Source organism: Stenella coeruleoalba (genome assembly GCF_951394435.1).
Source record: "Stenella coeruleoalba genome assembly, chromosome: 11".
NCBI lineage: Eukaryota > Metazoa > Chordata > Mammalia > Artiodactyla > Delphinidae > Stenella > Stenella coeruleoalba.
In genome coordinates this window covers 39,358,429-39,381,129 of record NC_137157.1, presented here as the reverse complement: position 1 = coordinate 39,381,129, position 22,701 = coordinate 39,358,429, and the positions used below count along the sequence as shown (strand labels likewise).

Sequence of the window (22,701 nt, the reverse complement as noted above, 5' to 3'; positions counted from 1 at the left end):
AATGACCTCCTGGAGTAACTTCACTGGCAGTCATTTGAATACAACAAAAATCTAAAATTTTTGAACATAGTATGACACATAAGCAGGAATGCTTACATAAGACTGACAGATTTTACCTTTAAAAGGTATTTACATATATAATGCATGTCCAACCTGAAAATATACTATTTTGTGATATTTGAGTTTCCTATAGTCTCTCAGGAGGCGCAAATGGTACATAGAAATATTTGCGACGTTTTGTGTACTGTAGTTGACTGTTATAAACTTATTGTACTCAGCAAATTCCAAACTATCTACTGCACACTGCAGAGAAACAAGACTTTTGCCATGACACCAAGGACCATATTATTACTATAATATGCTTTATTTATATAAATAGGGGCCTTAAGAGATTTCACCAGGATGAGAACTACAGGACAAAGGTGGATATTTCAGGAAAAGAGAATGACTAATTAATTCATTCAACCAATATATATTGAGAACCTGCTATTTGTCAGGCCCTGGGATTTCAGCAGTGAACACAGTGTTCCAAGTTCTTGTCCTCAAATAGCTTAAATTCTGGGGTGGGAGGGAGGGGGAAGGGGGGGTGGGGAGGGCCGAGAGGTGTCATCAGAAAAAATACAGCATGCCCTGTTAAATTTGAATTTCAGGTAAACGACGAATACATTAGTAGTATAGGTATGTTCAATACAATATTTGGGACACTTGAATAATTATACAATGAATAAGTTTTCAGTATAAGTAATGACAAGTAATAAGTTTTTAGTATGTCTGATACAACATTTAGGACACACATACTAAAAAGTGTTTTGTTGTTCATCTGAAATTCAAATTTAACTGGGTGCCTTGTATTTTAATTTGCTAAATCTGACAGTCCTAAGGTAGAGAAAAAGAAAATAAACATACAAAAAGTAGTATGCCATAGATGATAAATACTAGGAAGAAAAAGAAAGTAATGTTAGGAGAATTGGGGATGCTGCAAGAATACGGGGTCACCATTACATTTATCAGAGAGAAGGTCCCTCCAAGAAGGAGATATTTGAGCAGAGACCTGAAGGAAGTGAGGGTGTGATCTACACCACTACCTGGGTGAAGAGCTTTCCTGGCTAAGGAGACAGTAAGTAAAAATCCCTGAGGTTGGAATACTGTAGGCTTCCCAGGGAACCAAGAGTCCTGTATGTTGAAACAGAGGGAGCAATGGGAAGGGCAAAATTTGTATTGCCCTTTCAGAATTTATTATGAGTCAGAATGAATTCTTTGGCATTACTCAAAATATGACATTAAGTTGTATGTCTGTCCGTCTCTGTCTCTTTGTTCCTCTCTTTATCTCTGCCTCTCTACAAATGCATGTGTGGGTGTGTGTCTATAATGTAAGACATATATATATATATACAGAGAGAGGGAGAGGCTCAACACAAAGTAATGTCTGCTACAAGGAAAAATAATGAGCAACTTAATTAATCTGGGCCTTATTTACACTTGTGTTGTCAATTTTGATCATTTGCTTATTTAACTAAAATGTTCTGCTTTCATTACAGTCATTAGCTTCCACCTATAAATAATAATGTATTCATATTCTGTAAGTATGTTATAGAGTTCCACACATTTTGCAGCAGAGACCAAGACACAGAGAGTATTGTTATTTAATGAAACCTCTCATCAAACCCTGTGGATTTACTAGCAGTTGGTTAACCTTCAAAATAACACCACATATTGGGATTCTAATGCCCAAATTTATTCATCTCATTCTTTGTTTTGAAAATTGGCCTCCATTAGACATTGTCACACTGCAAACTGACCCTTCTCTCCACATGGAGGTGGTCTCTGTGACCCCAAAAGGTGGACTCAGCAGTGCCCCCCATTTTAAATACCAGGGATTTAAATAGCTCTCAATCCAAGGGACACTTGTACAGCATTTGTGTTCCTGTTCTGCCCCCATTCTTGTGTCTTAATCTCTGACTTGGTAGCTTCCCAATATTCCAGCCCCTAGAGGCCTGGAATATGACCTTTCTCTTGTTATTAACACTTCTAAAATACACTTGTTTTCTAATCTCTGGCCTGGTTCTTGAGATCACTTTGCTTACTGATACTATTTTCTGAGTAAAATATCAGAGTATTAATCATCCTTCACCCCTGAGTTTTGCTCACTCAGGAGCCAAGACATCCCAAATCAACTTCTCAACTCCCTTTCTTGACTTTGCACTTGGAATTTTGTCCTGCTATTGTTATGCTTCCTGACATAAGTCATGTTTTGCTTGATAGACTGACTTCCTCTGAGCACCAGCATGGGGATCTGTTCTTAGTGTGCTAACTCAATTCAGAATGTGATTCCAGAGGAAACTTACACAAGCCACTTAGATAGCCTCATCCACCAGAGGGCAGACAGCAGAAGCAAGAAGAACTACAATCCTGCAGCCTATGGAACAAAAACCACATTCACAGAAAGATAGACAATATGAAAAGGCAGAGGGCTATGTACCAGATGAAGGAACAAGATAAAACCCCAGAAAAACAACTAAATGAAGTGGAGATAGGAAACCTTCCAGAAAAAGAATTCAGAATAATGATTGATAGTGAAGATGATCCAGGACCTCGGAAAAAGAATGGAGGCAAAGATCAAGAAGATGCAAGAAATGTTTAACAAAGACCTAGAAGAATTAAAGAACAAATACACAGAGATGAACAATACAATAACTGAAATGAAAACTACACTACAAGGAATCAATAGCAGAATAACTGAGGCAGAAGAACAGAGAAGTGCCCTGGAAGGCAGAATGGTGGAATTCACTGCTGCGAAACAGAGTAAAGAAACAGAGTAAAGAAAAAAGAATGAAAAGACAGCCTAAAAGAACTCTGGGAAAATTTTAAACCCAACAACATTCACATTATAGGGGTCCCAGAGGGAGATGAGAGAGAGAGGACCCGAGTAAATATATGAACAGATTACAGTCAGAAAGTTCCCTAATATGGGAAACGAAGTAACCACCCAAGTCCAGGAAGCACAGCGAGTCCCATACAGGATAAACCCAAGGAGAGACATGCTGAGACACATAAATCAAATGGGCAAAAAATAAAGACAAAGAAAAATTATTGAAAGCAGCAAGCAAAAAATGACAAATAACATACAAGGGAACTCCCATAAGGTTAAGAGCTGACTTCTCAGCAGAAACTCTACAAGCCAGAAGGGAGTGGCATGATATACTTAAAGTGATGAAAGGGAAGAACCTACAACCAAGATTACTCTACCCAGGAAGGATCTCATTCAGATTTTGATGGAGAAAGCAAAAGCTTTACAGAAAAGCAAGAGATAAGAGAATTCAGCACCACCAAACCAGCTCTACAACAAATGCTAAAGGAACTTCTCTAAGTGGGAAACACAAGAGAAGAAAAGGACCTACAAAAACAAACCCAAAACAATTAAGAAAATGGTCAGAGGAACATACATATCGATAATTACCTTAAACGTGAATGGATTAAATGCTCCAACCAAAAGACACAGGCTTGCTGAATGGATACAAAAACAAGACCCATATATATGCTGTCTACAAGAAACCCACTTCAACCTAGGGACACATTCAGACTGAAAGTGAGGGGATGGAAAAAGATACTCCATGCAAATGGAAATCAAAAGAAAGCTGGAGTAGCTATACTCATATCAGATAAAATAGACTTTAAAATAAAGAATGTTACAAGAGGCAAGGAAGGACACTACATAATTATCAAGGGATCAATCCAAGAAGAAGATATAACAATTGTAAATATTTATGCACCCAACATAGGAGCACCTCAATACATAAGGCAACTGCTAACAGCTATAAAGGAGGAAATCGACAGTAACACAATAATAGTGGAGAACTTTAACACCTCACTTACACCAATGGACAGATCATCCAAAATGAAAATAAATAAGGAAACAGAAGGTTTAAATGACACAATAGACCAGATAGATTTAATTGATATTTATAGGACATTCCATCCAAAAACAGCAGATAATGCTTTCTTCTCAAGTGCTCGTGGAACATTCTCCAGGATAGATCACATCTTGGGTCACAAATCAAGCCTCAGTAAATTTAAGAAAATTGAAATCATATCAAGCATCTTTTCTGACCACAACGCTATGAGATGAGAAATGAATTACAGGCGAAAAAAAGGAAAAAACACAAACACATGGAGGGTAAACAATACGTCACTAAATAACCAAGAGATCACTGAAGAAATCAAAGAGGAAATCAAAAAATACCTAGAGACAAATGACAATGAAAACACGACGATCCAAAATCTATGGGATGCAGCAAAAGCAGTTCTAAGAGGGAAGTTTATAGCTATACAAGCCTACCTCAAGAAACAAGAAAAAATCTCAAATAAACAATCTAACCGTACACCTAAAGGAACTAGAGAAAGAAGAACAAACAAAAGACAATGTTAGCAGAAGGAAAGAAATCATAAAGATCAGAGCAGAAATAAATGAAATAGAAACAAAAAAAGCAGTAGCAAAAATCAATAAAACTCAAAGCTGGTTCTTTGAGAAGATAAACAAAATTGATAAACCATTAGCCAGAATGATCAAGAAAAAGAGGGAGAGGACTCAAATAAATAAAATTAGAAATGAAAAAGGAGAAGATACAACAGACACCACAGAAATACAAGGCATTCTGAGACTACTACAAGCAACTCTATGCCAATAAAATGGACAACCTGGAAGAAATGGACAAATTCTTCAAAGGATATAACCCTCCAAGACTGAACCAGGAACAAATAGAAAATATGAACAGACCAATCACAAGTAATGAAATTGAAACTGTGATTAGAAATCTTCCAACAAACAAAAGTTCAGGACCACACGGCTTCACAGGTGAATTCTTTTAAACATTTAGAGAAGAGCTAACACCCATCCTTCTCAAACTCTTCCAAAATATAGCAGAGGGAGGAACATTCCCAAACTCACTCTATGAGGCCACCATCACCCTGATACCAAAACCAGACAAAGATACTACAAAAAAAAAATTACAGACCAGTATCACTGATGAATATAGATGCAAACATCCTCAACAAAATACTAGCAATCAGAATCCAACAGCACATTAAAAGGATCATACACCATGATTCAAGTGGGATTTATCCCAGGGATGCAAGGATTCTCCGTATGCAAATCAATCAATGTGATACACCATATTAACAAATTGAAGAATAAAAACCATATGATCATCTCAATAGATGCACAAAAAGCTTTTGACAAAATTCAACACCCATTTATGATAAAAACTCTCCAGAAAGTGGGCATAGAGGGAACCTACCTCAACATAATAAAGGCCATGTAGGACAAACCCACAGCAAACATCATTCTCAATGGTGAAAAACTGAAAGCATTTCCTTTGAGATCAGGAACAAGACAAGGATGTCCACTCTCTCCACTATTATTCAACATAGTTTTGGAAGACATAGCCACGGCAATCAGAGAAGAAAAGAAATAAAAAGAATACAAATTGGAAAAGAAGAAGTAAAACTGTTAGTGTTTGCAGATGACATGATACGATACATAGAGAATCCTAAAATGCCACCAGAAAACTACTAGAGCTAATCAATTAATTTGGTAAAGTTGCAGGATACAGAATTAATGCACAGAAATCTCTTGCATTCCTATACACTAATGATGAAAAATCTGAAAGAGAAATTAAGGAAACACTTCCATTTACCACTGCCACAAAAAGAATAAAATACCTAGGAATAAACCTACCTAGGGAGACAAAAGACCTGTATGCAGAAAACTATAAGACACTGATGAACGAAATTAAAGATGATACCAACAGATGGAGAGATATACCATGTTCTTGGATTGGAAAAATCAATATTGTGAAAATGACTATACTACCCAAAGCAATCTACAGATTCAGTGCAATCCCTATCAAATTACCAATGGCATTTTTTACGGAACTAGAACAAAAAAATCTTAAAATTTGTATGGAGACACAAAAGACCCTGAATAGCCAAAGCAGTCTTGAGGCAAAAAACCAGAGCTGGACGAATCAGACTCCCTGACTTCAGAGTATACTACAAAGCTACAGTTATCAAGACAATATGGTACTGGCACAAATACAGAAACATAGATCAATGGAACAACATAGAAAGCCCAGAGATAAACCCACGCACCTATGGTCAACTACTCGATGACAAAGGAGACAAAGACATACAATGGAGAGGAGACAGCCTCTTCAATAAGTGGTGCTGGGAAAACTGGACAGATACATGTAAAAGAATGAAATTAGAACACTCCCTAACACCATACACAAAAATACACTCAAAATGGATTCAAGACCTAAATGTAAGACCGGACACTATAAAACTCTTAGAGGAAAACATAGGAAGAACACTCTTTGACATAAATCACAGCAACATCTTTTTTGATCCCCCTCCTAGAGTAATGGAAATAAAAACAAAAATAAACACATGGGACCTAATGAAACTTCAAAGCTTTTGCACAGCAAAGGAAACCATAAACAAGACGAAAAGACAACCCTCAGAATGGGAGAAAATATTTGCAAATGAATCAACAAAGGATTAATCTCCAAAATACATAAACAGCTCATGCAGCTCAATATTAAAGAAACAACCCAATCCAAAAATGGGCAGAAGACCTAAATAGTCATTTCTCCAAAGAAGACATACAGATGACCAAGAAGCACATGAAAAGCTGCTCAACATCACTAATTATTAGAGAAATGCAAATCAAAACTACAATGAGGTATCACCTCACACCAGTCAGAATGGGCATCATCAGAAAATCTACAAACAACAAATGCTGGAGACGGTGTGGAGAAAAGGGAACCCTCTTGCACTGTTAGTGGGAATGTAAATTGATACAGCCACTATGGAGAACACCATGTAGGTTCCTTTAAAAACTAAAAATAGAATTACCATATGATCCAGCAATCCCACTACTGGGCATATACCCAGAGAAAACCATAATTCAAAAAGACACATGCACCCCAATGTTCGTTGCAGCATTATGTACGATAGCCAGGTCATGGAAGCAACCTAAATGCCCATTGACAGACGAATGGCTAAAGAAGATGTGGTACATATATACAATGGAATATTACTCAGCAATAAAAAAGGAATGAAATTGAGTCATTTGTTGAGACGTGGATGAATCTGGAGACTGTCATACAGAGTGAAGTAAGTCAGAAAGAGAAAAAAACAAATATCGTATATTAATGCATGTATGTGGAACCTAGAAAAATGGTACAGATGAACCAGTTTGCAGGGCAGAAGTTGAGACACAGATGTAGAGAACAAACATATGGACACCAAGGGGTGAAAGCCACAGGGGGTTGGGGATGGTGGTGTGCTGAATTGGGTGATTGGGATTGACATGTATACACTGATGTGTATAAAATTGATGACTAATCAGAACCTGCTGTATATAAAAATAAATAAAATGAAATTCAAAAATTAAGAAAAAACTAATACTAAACTTTCTTTGGGTTATTTGTATGGAAATATGTTAATATAAATGTTTCAGACATTACATGAAATTCCTAAAAATCTTATATATTCTGGTATAATGTTATAAGTCATAATTCTAGGTATTACTTTAAAATGTATATCAGAAATAACTAAAAACAAACAACAAAAAAAAGAATGTGATTCCAGCGGCTGCTATCCCTGTCTGCCCTCATTGGATGTGGCAGGACCAGGACACTGGGGCATAAGCTAAGCCCGCCCCGCTTTGTGCCCAGTAATCGAACTGGTTGGATATTGCTCCTTGTTTCTTGCTTTCCAAAGTAAGACACACCAACATTACTACATACTTTACTCTGAACTTCAAATCAAAAATGTTTTAAATATCTCACATCTCAAGGATCACGAATTAGAGACACCATATACATATTGTTCTGTAATTTCAGAACCAGGCATTAGAAGAGCCCTATGTTTGCAGAAACTAGAACTTTAAAACATTTCTAATCATACTCTTGCAAAAAAGATAACATGACTTTCTCCCTCTCAATTCATGCCATCTTTTGCTTCCTGGCCAAAATCATCAAGGCTTGTTGAATTTCATAATGAATTTCTCTTTTTGGTCTATGGACCCACTCTCCACCTTTTTTACATCTCTTTTGAGTTTTTCCACTTACACCCACTAGAACATTTCCTCTTTGTGCTAGCCCAAGCAGGCTTTTCTGTCTGCGTCAGGCCAACATCCAGCTCTTTCTTCCCAGCAAGTGTCTGTCTCTGAAGTCTGATGCAGAGCTTAGCCAGAGAACCTTTCCGCATGTAAGTAAACAGAGCCATGTTTAACTAGGTCTCAAGATGAAACACGTAACTGTCCTTTTTGCTGTGGGGAAGTGCTTCTGATGCTTTAATATTTATGCTCTAGATCTAAAATAATCTACTATTAGTTCTGTGAACCTAATCCCCAAGTCTTAGTTTCCTCATTTGTAGATACTGGCTATGTGATCTCCAAGGTCACCTCCACCTCTGCGGTCTGTAATGCAATTATTCATCACATTCGGCAGAGCCTCTCCTCTTTATAAAACTCAAGTCTGTGGAATCAGAGAGAACAAAAATGATCCCAGGCATGATTTTGCTATGGCAGGATTTCTACCTTCATAGTCATATACTCCTTTTTAGAAAACCATAAGAAGAGGTAAACTATGCAAATTAGAAATAAATATATATCTGATAATTATAAATCACAAATTATATCAGCTTTAAGAACAGAGAGATTACTAAAATTTCCTAAGAAGATGTACTGTGACATCTTATATATTGTTACCTTTTTATTTTCTGTCAATTCTTTACTGCTTTATTTGGAGGTGAGTTACATACACAGTTTTCAAGTTAAGCAGATCAGATGAAACATAATCGTGATTCCTATTCCTCTGTTTTTGCTTTCCGTAGTGGATGCTTTAAGTGTGAAACATTCAGTGTGTCTATTTACAAGACTGTTAAGTGTGAGGAATATTTGTATCATAAAACTCACACTCCAGGATTAGCTATACATTAATAATGTTTTAAAAACTTATTTGAAAGTGAACACTCAGCCAGTCACATTGTCTGGGAGGTCCCAAATAATTGGAATGGCTTTTTTAAAAAAAATTAATTGTAATTTCTTAATTTTCTGAATAAATGTGCATAGTTCACCAGTGGATTTGTCTTCTCCATTCTCTCACTTGCTGAGTCTACCCTATCAATCAATTCCTGAGTCATTCTTGATGCAGTGCAAATGTTTTATAGTCAGCCTCAACTCAGCAGTGCATAGGGTCTGGAATGTCTTACTAACATGCCCAGTAAGTTTTAGCACTCCTTTTGTGGCCCAGCTCTAGCCACTGCATTGACTTACCATAGAGTTTCTGCTTCAAGTTCCCGATAGACCTGAGCCCCTGTAGAAAAAGCCTTGGCCTCACTGGCTCTTGTCAGCCCCACCTCTAGAGAACAGGAAGCTGTTTATTCCCACAACACTACCATGTTCCTTCCAGGAATGGGCTCCTCACCCAAAGGCGCAACACTGCCATCCAGCTATTTTGACCTTGAACTCGTTCTTCCACAACTGGCCCACAGTAATGCAACACCCACAGTAACCACACAGAGATTTGCCGTTTTACGCAGGACAGCCCCACGGATAGGTCTGCTTTCCAGTTTCAGTGTTTTGTCCATATCTGTTTCCATTGCCTCTTGTTGGTGAAATAGCACTCTGACCCATTCTGACATTTCCAAATAGGAGGGGAAAGTACATAATTGTTTGAACCATTCATGAATAATTTGGACATTCAATGGGAAAGTAATCAAGACTGTTTATGAATATTCCTCTTTTAAAATAAAATGGTATTAAGCAAGGGACTGAGGTGGTCGACCATGCTGTATTTGCAAAGATAAATGAGATTTAGATAAAGACATAAACTTTGACAAGAGCATTATGTACTTTTTGCTTTTCAATCTGTTTTTGCTTTTCCTACATGTTGTTAGCTGAAGGGGACTTTTAAAAAGCTAGTTGAAAATAATGACACCTCAAAATAAGCATTGGGCCATTCAACATTATCACTTTAATCTCTCTGGCCCTTTTAGAAATAATATGCTCATTTTAAAAATTACATGCTTTCTTCTGGTAATTGTATGTAAATTTCAAATCATTAAAAAGTACTATCACTTTTTTTTCTGGTTCATTTTCTGACATATTTCTGTACAAATGGGTATATTAGTAGGAATAGGACAAAATTTTTTAAAACTAAAATTGAGCCTTGTATTCCTGGTTTTTAAAACTGTTGTATCCCATGAAAGAAATGTTTTCTAAGATTTCTATAAGCTATTCATAGAACCATCAAATTAAGGTTGCACTTTTTTTTAACTCACTGACCACTGTCCAGTTCTAACTTAATGACCATCGTTTGATGGGAAAAGCATGTTGACTGCAGAATCAGCCAGAGTTGGCAGCTAATTCTGGCTTCTCCACCTACCTCCACTCCACTCCTGGATCTTACCCCCGCTAGCCCACCAATTCTCTCATCTCTAAATAGTCAGAATGTCAGTATCTTTCTTATTTGAGGGTCATTGTGAGAAGAAAAATAGACAATATATATAAAGCACTTAGTTCCCTGCCTGACACACAGTAGGAGCTTAATAAAAAATTATTAAAAACTAACATTAATTATATATATCTGGAGTAATTGAGGCAGATGTTATAATGCAATGCTCGAATCTGTTCTAATTATACCCGTGCCTTTATTAAAAGCCTTTCATGCTTTCCATTATCTTATCTAATACTAATAAATTGTCTTTCACAGGTAGAACCCATGGCTACTTTTTAAGGGACAAAATATTCTGTAAGATTCTATTTTATGCCAGAATCACTTTTTTTCAGAATTACATATATTATTATATATAAAAGCCATTATAAAATATAATTATATATTGCATAATTATGTAAATTATATAATATATGATGTAACTATATTATATATGAAAGCCATATATATATACACATACATATATATATATATATACACACACACACATATATATACACATACCTCTACAGGGAAAGAGAGGGGTGTTATTTCCTGGTTTAGATTTTCACAAAGGTCTTATATGTATTGGCTTGCCCCAGATGCTAATGGATAATTAAACCACATGATACAACTTCACAGAGAGTCAACTGTACTCAATGCAATGTGATAAATAAACTCAGCTATGTGAAGGGGTAGAATTAAAAAGTCATATGAATTAGAGACTTCCCTGGCAGTCCAGTGGTTAAGACTTCGCCTTCCAAGGCAGGGGGTGCGGGTTCGGGCCCTGGTTGGGGAGTTATATCCCACATGCCTTGCGGCCAAAAAACCAAAACATAAAATAGAAGCAATATTGTAACAAATTCAATAAAGACTTTAAAAATGGTCCACATCAAAAAGAAAAGAAAAAAAGAATGCAGAGATATTTTTTAAAAAAAGTCACATGAATTAAAAGACTGCACAAGATCCACCTAAAAATTCTTTTCTGACGGGACTGATTCAGGCTACACCTCAGAATCCCCAGCACATTTAACACTTCTGATTTAGGGTATTTTTGGAATACCCTACAAAGTTTGGAGAAAAAAAGAAGGAATAGAAAATAGTTAACATAAAATCAGTGAAAAAAAATAAGACTAATATAGAAACTATTGTCATAAGCTGTAAAGAACATGAGAAGGATATTCCAACTGATTTTAACCTCTCCCTACAGCAGAGATTAATAGAGTGATAATTCTTATTTGGTACCTAATCCATATTAAAGACAGTGATTTAAATAGCGCCTGTGGTGTATAGAGTATTAGATATAGCAAAGGCCCTGAGTCCAGGGTATAAAAAGCTTAGAACTTTATAAGATGATTGGCATGTATTTGTGGGATTATTTTTTTAGAATACGGAATGGGAAATTTTATCTAGCTAAATTTAAATTCCCACTAATACAGATTTTCATCTTCTTTAAATTGAGATCTGTATGTTATTTGAGTTAACTACCTAGATATATCAAATAAAATTAATGTATCAGAGTATGATAGTAGAAATGACATTTTCAGATATTTGAATTTGTTTTTAATTATAGCAGTGTTCTCTATCAGCTACAGAAACTGTGGAATATGTATGTTATAAACATAAACATAAATAACCTTATTCTTTTGAAAGACCACAGTAATTTCAAAGAACTGTTTGCTGTTGATATGCACGAAAATGAAACACACTAAAGTGATAAAACAGACTTTGGATCTTAAGGTTATAGTGACTGCTATTAACATTGAACAGATCCAGAGACATGAAAAATGGGCTGTCTGTACTCTTTGCCAACTCAGTGAGAATATCTTATAAACCAGATCATTACTTGTGTTTAGCTGATTGGTATGGATGAAGAGAACCTTAAATTCACAGTACAATATTTTTCTATTCCTCATATGTGAGTCATCGTTGCAAAAGTAAAACCTTCACTTCCTCAAAAGTAAATCTCCTGCTGTTTCAATGAGATCGAGCATTTCAATAATACTCATTTTAAATTTAATATTATACTATTGGGTCCTACAGAAAAACAGAGGATTTAGTGTGTAGACGTTTACCCATTTATATAAAATCATTATATTTGGGCCAAAAAAGGGAGAATTCTGCAAATTAGTTGTTTCTTTTTATGTCATACCAAACATCTTGAGACATCCGGATGTTTGACCATCACTAAACTTATTATGATTAATAAAGCATTATGTTTTTTATCTAAATGACTTGGCACCTAAGAGAAACAGATTTAATGATTATTTATTAACCTTCAATTCCAAGGAAAGTTAGATAATTTTCTACTGTGAAACAGAAAGAGAAGCCATTCACTTCAATAAAAGCTGTTGCCTAAATCTGTATCTGAAAGAAAACATAATTGATGTCGGTAGATGTACGTATATTGATCTTTAAGACAAAACAAATCACAAAAAAGATGGTGAATTAAATATATGTAAGTTTCACAGGCTAAATTTCACAAGCGAAAACGATGAGAAAGATTTACTGGCTCCCACATCAGTGAGCAGCAAGGACACCAGGCAAGACTTAAATTCTGTTAAAGCCTTTGGGATCTTAACCCAGCCGCTCAGGCCTTCTGCTTGGGTACCACAGCTCCAGAGAGGCAACCTAGCAGCCGTAAGGATGCTGTTAGACTAATCGAATCAGTCTCTTCCACTGTCAATACTTTGTCAAAATAGTCTAAGATGACAGATGGGTCAGGGAATTTAGGAGTCTTGCCAATGGGCATGAGATTAGAAAGTGTCAGGTTGTAGCTTTATGATAAGAGCAGACCGAAGGGAAAGTGAATGCAACTAAATGGGGATTTGGAATCATGCTGCCAGGCTGCTTAGATAGTAGAGCTGTATATCTGGGCAGTGAGGAATCTGAGTGTGGTAGGAATGGAACTGACAAAGTTTGGGACTGAAACGATTAAAAAATAAGAGAGATTGGAAGAGCTATATATCATGTCAAAAGCAATCACTGTATGCATATATATGTATATGTGTTTGTGCAAACCTGTACACATAACGTATGTGTACCTGTCGCATAACCTGTCGCATCCTCTTCCTCAACTCCCTCATTCCAACTCCCCTTCCAGGGAAGACCATATAGCTACAAACATTTTAAAGCCTGTGTATAAAATCTACAAAAAAAGAAAAAAGTATATTACTACATTTCTACCTATATGATGCAATACGGACATTGTTATGCTTCACAAATTCACTTGTTGTCCAAGTTACATATGAGGCCTACTCTCCTGTATCTGGTAACCGGTCCTGATTTCTCTCTTTATTCCACAGTTTCTTCTCCCTATCAAATTATAAATTGCCTTCTGTAATTTGTTTCTCTGATGTAGCATATCCTCTGTCAATTCAAGTACTTCTGCCGGCTTTCCTTGGGAGGTTCTAAGATGACAAATGACTCCTTTATCATTTAATTCATCTCACTATAAAGGAGTGTTTGTCATTATAAGCTTCTTATTTTCTTACACTATAGCTGGCTGATGGTGTGACCATAAAACCTTAGTTTCGTTGTATCTCAATCGTCTCTACAAAATAGAAATAGTGTATACATTGTCATTAAAATTTCTCTTACTGAAACTGTTGTGGCCAAGATGAATAGTGTAGTAAGCTGGGCCTCAAATATATTGGAATGCTGGTGGAGATTCAACATAGATTTGGTGGGGAGGCCAGATTCTGACCCTTCTGTAGACACTACCTAAGAGTGGAAGTCACATGGCTTTTTCTCCAGACATGTATACTTTTTGGTTTATCAATATTCACAAAGGCTTATAAACCCATCTTCAGCTTAGTGGTCCGCAAGAAGTAGCTTCAGTTAGCATCAGAGAATAGCAACCTCCCAGATATTGTAAGGAAATTTAATCTCTCATTTATCAATGTAACATAAATTTTTGTATACCTGCTCTATCCCAGCAGTACCATAGTGTAACTATGAACAGACATGGTTCCTAGCCTCAGGGAACTGACAGAACAGAGAAGTCAGACAAGAAAAGAGGAAAAAATAACATGTACCTTGTAAAAAAAACCATTTCTGCTGTGATAAGAGAATCACTGCTAGGGAATTCTGAGAAGACAAGTAAAATATATTGCACATATAAGCACACACCTTAAAATAAGCTCAACAAAAGAAACAAATTGGTCAATGATAGAGAATAACTACTGGGTTATTATGGGAAGATGATAGCTTGAATATATCCCTGCTACCCTTGCTGCTACTGTATCTGACCCAAGCAGCTACCTAGGCTTCCTGTGCTGCCAGAGCCTTGAAAGAAAGAGCACTTGGGGGAATTTTTGCTTCATGAACCAAGGAAGAGGCAAGGACCAGTGGGGAAAGGCCTGAAGGGAGGCCCCAATGAATGTGGTAGATTCTGGTGAAAGTCTGGCCTGCGGGGTGGATGAGCAAAGGCTGCCTGCAAGAGTGGTCCTTGCTGGGTCTACCAGTCTCCCCAGGCCTTGAGCAGCTTCCGGGTGAAAGAAGGATTTTTTTTAATCATGAAATAAAAAAAGCAAAAACCATGAAAGAAATGATTATTCAACATGACTGTACTAGGATAAAAACTTATATAAAAAAGAAACTTTAAAAAGTAAAAGGATAAGCCAGATGAAGAAAGTACATTTTTTTAAAAATCAAATAGCCTAGAAGAAAAATGGCCTAAAGCATTTTATTCAGAGAAAATTAGAATGCCAATAAAAGTATCAAAAGATATTAAAGCTCACTAGCAACTTCTGAAATACTAATTAATAGATACTGACCCCAATTAATCTTACACCAAGGTGGTAATAAAGATGTAGAAAGGTAAGACTCACAGACGTTATTGGTTGAAGTAGAAATTAGTACCACTACAGAGGAGAGCACCTTCAAAACAGCTGGTAAACTTGAACATGCTCACAAGCCCTGATTCACTAGTTTTCCTACTAGATGAATGAATTCCCTAGTGAAACTCTGGCACACTTTTATAAGGACTTACATGCAAAGATGCTCAGATCTGCTCCCTTTGGGGGAGTGAAACATCGCAGCAACCTAATTATTCTTCACTACATAAATGAATTATTCTTCACTACATAAATGAACAAAGTGGACTTTGTTCACACGGTAGGATAGTGAACCAAAATGAAAACAAATGAATTTACATATATTGACCTGAATAAATTGCAATAAACAGGGTGATTTTGAAACACCAAGTTGAATTTTTAAAAAGTATTAAATGATTTGAACTTGACAAAATGTATTCAACGTAAAAAATGCATTTATAAAAAAAGTTATATAAAAACTTTAAATGTAGAAAATAACATATATATTGTTCATAGAGAGATCCATATTTTATAAAATATAAAAACTGGACCTAGAGACTGTCATACAGAGTGAAGTAAGTCAGAAAGAGAAAAACAAATATCATATTAATGCATATATGTGGAACCTAAAAACATTGGTACAGATGATGTTATTTACAAAGCAGAAATAGACAAATGTATGGATACCAAGAGGGAAAGGATGGGTGGGATGAACTGGGAGATTGGGATTGACATATATACACTACTGATACTACGTATAAAATAGACAACTAATGAGAACCTACTGTGTAGCACGGGGAACTCTACTCAATGCTCTGTGGTGACCTAAATGTGAAGGAAATCCAAAAAAGAGGGGATATATGTATACATATAGCTGATTCACTTTGCTGTACAGTAGAAACCAACACAGCATTGTAAAGCAACTATACTCCAATAAAATTTTTTTTAAATTATGCATACATCTACCAATGTCAGGAAAGTGATTACAGCTGAGAAGGAAGGGGGGGAACGGAATGGGACAGTCATTAGCTACATGTGTAACATTTGATACTGAATGAGAAAGCACCTTGACACAGAGATGTCAGCATGTCAGCATCTGTTTGTGCACGGAAGTGGACATCCTTTGTAATATTATTTTTATTTGATGAAATCACGATTATTGTGGGAGATTCACAGACACACCTCTTAATAAGAAGAAAAACCACAGTTTCTCAAGGAATAAGGTAGAGTTGAAAGGTCAAGTGTCATAGAGGTGAAGAGGACAGGGGCTTGGTGGTGTGCTTTGGGATCAGGTGTGGAAGAATCCAGAGCCACCACTTACCAGACCTGAATCTTTCAGAAAGTTATTTAACCTCTTAAAGAATCGAAGTTTTCCTCTGTAAAGTGAAGATAATAATGGAATCTACTTCCATGGTATTATAGTGAAGCAAAATGTACTAATGTAGCATATATAAAACAGTCGGCACTGTGGCCAGAATAAATGGTCCATAAATGTTGACATAGTCCATTCATTCATCAAGATATTATTAAAATTCCCAGTCTAAACACATAATGTCATGAAGATATTATGAGGGCAAATGGAATGATATGGGAATTTAGTAACAAGCATTAATTGAATATCCACTAGGCTCCAACACTTTCCATAATTTACCCGTAAGCCTCCAAATAACCAGGCAACAGCAACTCTTATCCTGTGTAAGGAGACCCAGGTCCTAAGAGGCTCAGTGTTTTGCCTAAATCTCCAAGCTCGTGAGAGCTGTGAGGTCCAGATTAAAGCCGACATCTGACTCCTAAACTCATTTGTTTACAGTGATAATCAAACTGCACTTCCACTGGCTATGGCAGCTTTAAAATGTTTGAGAACCATAATTCTACACTATGTTACCTTTCTGCATACTAGTAGATACTTCCTAAGGTTCAAAGAAAGGCCAATATATACTTTGGTGTCAATATAATATTTCAATTATCATATACAGTATAATGCAGGTAAAGTTTAAGAACAAAACTGCTTAACCTTAAGCATGATTTTTTTACTGTTTTACATTGTGTATTATAGAATTTGGTATAGGTGAATTAGTTGACAATAGGTTACTGACTTAATATGAAATAAATATAGACATACATACACACACACATGAAAATAATGCAACAATGAACCTTATGTTTGAAAACCTTACACCAATCTCTTCTCATTTTTAAATAAGTTTATGTGTGGTGAAAATGCAGCTAACCATGTCCCATGTCCCAGGGCAGAAGCCTTCTTCAAGTGCTCCCTGTACAGGCAACTAAAGTGTTATAACCTCTTTCCGTCAGCGGTGTGAACCTTTCTGAGGGCTCATGGTGGCATGGAAAGATCTGACCTAAGTCAGGGGAGCTGGGTCCCAGTCACACAACTACCATTCACCAGGAGGAGGTCTATAACACACCAGGGAACCCGGAGCTTCACCTTTTCCAGGCTTCAGCTTTTCTTTCAATATAATGGAAGCATTGGTCAAAAGCATGGAAGTAGTTTTCAAATGTATTTTAAGTCCTAGACCCCTTTGTTTACTTAAAATTTTAAGCCAAAGTCAAATATGTCAATTGCCTGGAAAGGGGACATTGAGAACTCTCCCCAAATTCTTGGACACATCTCCAGGAACACTTTGGAACCATCCAGAGATAAGTCAGAAAAAATTAGTGGACAAGATGAATTCTAAGATTAAATTAACTAAGGAGAAAATTGTGGGCCTCCAAGTATGACCAACGTGGTTTGAATCTCAGATCCTCCACTAACTAGTTGTCTTACATTGAGCGAATTAACTGGTATAAAACTAGTTCCCTGTAACCTACCTTATAGTGTTATTGTGAATATTGAATAAGATAATGCATGTGAAGCACTTAGAAAAGTGCCTGGAACCTAAAAAAGAGATCAATAAGGTAACCTACTGATCAGTTTACCACCACCAACATCATCATCATTATTGTTATGAAATTAATCAAATGTACGAAAAAAAACCTAGCAGTTGCCTGGCACAAGATGTGTGTGTATTACACCTCCATCATTTTCCTACTTTTATGCCAAGATATCGACTCTATATTAGGCTCTAGAAGCTGTTAGATTATATTAAAAGGTAATGATGAATGAGATAGCAACCTCACAACACACTGATGAAAGTTATTTTCTGCAGATTAGAATGAATATTGAGCTAATGGTATTTTTGTGAGAAACTTTCCTCCATCCCCAGTAGTTTTGTATCTGCTTCTCTGGATATTTTAGTGGTTGAGACATTCCTGGCTACACAGGAATGTGAGATGTTCATTAAGAGAAGAGCCCTAGTCACTGCCTTGTAAAGATGATTCTGACAGCCTAGTTCTTTATGAACTATTTGTGTGTTAGCTTGTCCAGACTTTGGATGAGTTGGCCACTGGAGCAGAAAAATCACCACCAGGCTTGTCATATATCATTGATGCAATGTGCCTTTCTATGTGCTTGGCTGAGCAGCTTCCAATGACATTTGACATGGGGTTTTCTCCCAAGGCCATGGCATGCTGTGTGCAGCAAATCTGAGCTAAAAAACTAGTGTATGGCTGGGTGTTCTTGGTAGGCCTCCAGGCATTTCATGTTCATTTATAAAATGCCTTCTTTCTCCTTCAAATTAATCTTACGTTCTTTCCAATCACCACTGTAATACTCTTTTGACTTTATTTTCTGACAAGCATGAAATAGCCTGATAGGATTGAACTGAAGTATAAAAAACCAGAGTTCCTACAGTCAGAAATAAATGAAAAGCCAAAAACCAACTCTGCAAATTTACCTTCACAGCTGTGTTAGTGCACAGTTCAGGCCGTTTCTAGTTTTAGGACTCTACATTACCTCTACATGATGTCTTTGTGTTGAATGAAGTTGTAGGTGTTATGTTTACAGAGCAGTTAACCTGTCTCCAAAATCTGTAACGCTCCTGGATGTTCTCTGACTTTCACTGCAAATGGAACTTCAGTGTTGGTTTATGGAAAAGCTACTAAAACAACAGAAGGACAGTTATCACAAGTCTCTTTATGAAAAGCATTAGCTTGTGGTAATTAATCTGAATAGGACATTTACTTTAGTTCATCTAAGCAAATCAATCTAAATTTTATTTTCTTCCTGGATATGTCGTTTAATGCCCATTTAGGTTCAAATATTATATTTCTTTAAATTGTTAGTCCTAATGTGTGTTGTTGGGTGATCCATTCATTTAATAAGCATGTATTTGGCACCTCCTATATGCCTGGCTTTTGGAATTCAGAGGCAAATGGCACAAAGTGTCTGTCCTCAGAGTGTTCCTAGTCTGATAAAGGAAGAAGAAAAGTAAACAAGAAATGTGTATGGTGCATCAAAGCCCAGTGGTAATAATGTGTACCAGGCATAGGGGCGACAGAAGAGAATGGGAGTTCAAGGAAGGCTTCCTGGAGAAAGTGATCTCTGAGCCAGACAAAAAGGGGTAGGGACTTCCCTGGCGATCCAGTGGTTAAGACTACGTGCTTCCACTGCAGGGGGCACGGGTTTGATCCCTGGTCAGGGAACTAAGATTCCGCCAAAAAAAAAAAAGGGTAAAATGATGACAGGCAGTGATGGGAAGTTTGTTAACCAAAAGGATCCAAGTAAAATGGAATTGAATTAGGGAAACCGAACAATTTGTATGGGGCTTTATGTTTAAACAACACTTTTATGTATTCGCCAACTCATTTCTTCCCTTGAGGTATGCAAGCCAATATCTATCTTATTTTATAAGTTAGAAAACTGGCTCTCAGAGTTCCCACTCAGTGACTGTTACGTGAATGAGATAACTCAACAAATACTTATCAAGTGCATAGTACCTCTCTGTGCCTCAATTCTTTATCTGTAATATTAGCATAATAATCATACCTCTCTCTTAAGATTATTACGAGGAATAAATAATATATGCTAGTAACATAGAACAGTGCTGGGCTCAAAATCAGTGTTATATAAGCCAGTTATTATTACTAGTAGCAGTAGTAATAGAATGCCAGATACTGTTTTAAACGCTAATTGTGAGCAAAACAAAAGCTAATTTTCATGGAGTTTACAGTGTAGCTAGAGCAGACAAATGGAGACAGTAAAAGGAAATGAAGTTGAAAGATTTGCTGGAAGAGGGAAAGGCACAGATTGCATAGGAATTTATAAGCATGCTAAAAATTTAGAATTTTAAGCAAAAAAAAGGATCTAACTTATGCTTTGAATGAATTACACATTGAATAGATTGAAGAAGGGCAAGGATGGAGAGAGTAGACCCGGTAGAAGATTATTCAGAAAATGGTGGCTTTGGGCCAGTATTGGGGGGGGCTGAGTGATGAAGGGTCGCAGAGAGAAGTGGTCAAAATCTGGATATATTTTGAGGGTTACCAGGCAGAATTCACTGATGGATTGGATACATGGTGTTCAAGAAAAGTAGATTCCAGAATTTTGGCCTAAGCAGGTAGATCAAAGCTGGCATTTCTTGAGATGGAGAAAGATTTATGAGGAAGACAACTGGCAGCAAAAATCGAGATTTTAATTTTAAACAAGTTAACACTAAATAAATTGATGAATATATGATATTGCAAAAGATGAGGGTGAACAATTTAAGCTACATTTACTAGTTGATTGGCAACAGTTAAAATTTTCAAAACAATTTGAGCTAAGGATCTTCATGTTTATCATATTATATTGAGCTGTTTATGTGGTTTGCTCTCCCACTAGATTATAAACTCCTTGGTACACTATTCACCTTTGTGAATAGTGTACCAAGGAGTTCATCACTGCCCAGCACAGTGCCTGGCACATAGTGTGTACTCAGTAATTGTGGAAGTAAATTGAAAAGAAATGGTTTATGCCCATACAGAAATTCGAGTTGAGATTGTAGGTTTCCTGGGTCTGCTGTTGTATAAATTCAAACCACTCATGCTTGGGGTTGTTGAGAAAGTTCCAGATATCTGCTTAGCACCACAAAGAAGGGGAACCCTCACTTCCACATCCTGCAAACAACTCTTAGCATCCTGCTACTTCCTTATTTTGCCTCATACCAGAGTCAAGAGCAACATTTCAATGTGTCTCTTACATTTAATTTACTAAACTCCAGGCCAAATTGAGCCCTGGTCTACTTGAAGAAAAATACACAGATGTAGTTTCTCCTTCCTTGTGCACGTTCATCTATCTTTACTCTAATTCACTCAGAACTCAGAGAAAAACGCATGTGTATCGAAACATTTGTATGGCATTGATTGTTCCCCATGCGATTATGCCAACAGCAATAGTGTGAAAGCATGGGGGTGAAAATCATCTCTGTAGCTTGTCTTTTGTGGGTTTACACCCCAGTGAGGTAGGACAGATAGCCTAAGGTGTGTCTCTACTTTTCTCTGAGATTTGTCTTTTCAGTAAGAGTGTATTTATTATACCTCCTGCTTGCTTTTAGTGACTGATAGATTTCTTGAAGGTAGAACAGATTCTTTTTCACTTGAAAAAAAATTTATTTCTGTTGTAGTAAAACTGTTTCTTTAAAAAAGTTTTTAAAGATGTGAGACTAGATGTCATTTTAAGCTGGTACAAACTGTTCAAATTTTGATAACAATAAATCAGATTAGAGGTGTAGGATACCATTTTGTTTTCCGCTAGCCCCACTTACAGCCAAGTGCCCATCATTCCAAACTATCTGCCTCCATCTTTGTTCTTCTTCCCTCTCCCCTACTATTCTGATCTCCCATAAGACCTCTCACACTTTCCTATCTTATCTGTCAACCCAGTGATCCCTCATAATTGAATATTTGAGACCACTGGAGAAGCCTAAGCAGTATTGGAGCTCATGAAACTTATATTTGCTAGGTGTATGGTATACCTGCTCACAAGGATCTTCTAAACTCCTGAGAGACAAGACACATAAACAAAGTTTATTAAGTGTGATTCATGCTTCAATAGATATTATCCAGAGGAGAGGGCTTTGACTTTTTCTGGGTCAGTCAAAGAATATTTCACTTCAAAGGTGATATTTAGCTGAATCCTAAGGGATGAGTAAGAGTTTGCCAATGAAGGAAGGCATTTTACGTTAAAAAAACAAAAAAAGCAATATGATAAAGGGAATAGAGGAAGGCAATGATGTGATCCATTTGGAGAAAAGAAGTTAAATGGGACTGGAAGGAAGAATAGTCAAAGGTGAGGGACCAGATGCTGGCTGGGCAGATGTTAAAAGACTGTGAGCAGAGGCATGCCATCAGCACATCGAAACAGTATGGAAGATGAATTAACATAGGTACTAAGTTCACATAAAAGTCTATGGCCATAGTCAGAGAGAGGTGGGACGGAGTCAAGGGGATTAAGAGGCTGGATGGAATCAAGAGAGTTACAGGAATCAGAATCCACATCAATTCATAAC

At 36.7% G+C, this 22,701-nt stretch overlaps 1 protein-coding gene and 1 long non-coding RNA gene across 9 annotated transcripts in view; one reads left to right on the top strand and one right to left on the bottom strand.

Annotated features, from left to right (window-relative positions):
• SYT1 (synaptotagmin 1) overlaps positions 1-22,701 on the top strand; it is a 1,170,968-nt gene that overhangs the window by 843,709 nt on the left and 304,558 nt on the right. The gene's annotated exons all lie outside the window — the stretch shown is intronic.
• LOC307194575 overlaps positions 1-22,701 on the bottom strand; it is a 44,494-nt gene that overhangs the window by 20,744 nt on the left and 1,049 nt on the right. The gene's annotated exons all lie outside the window — the stretch shown is intronic.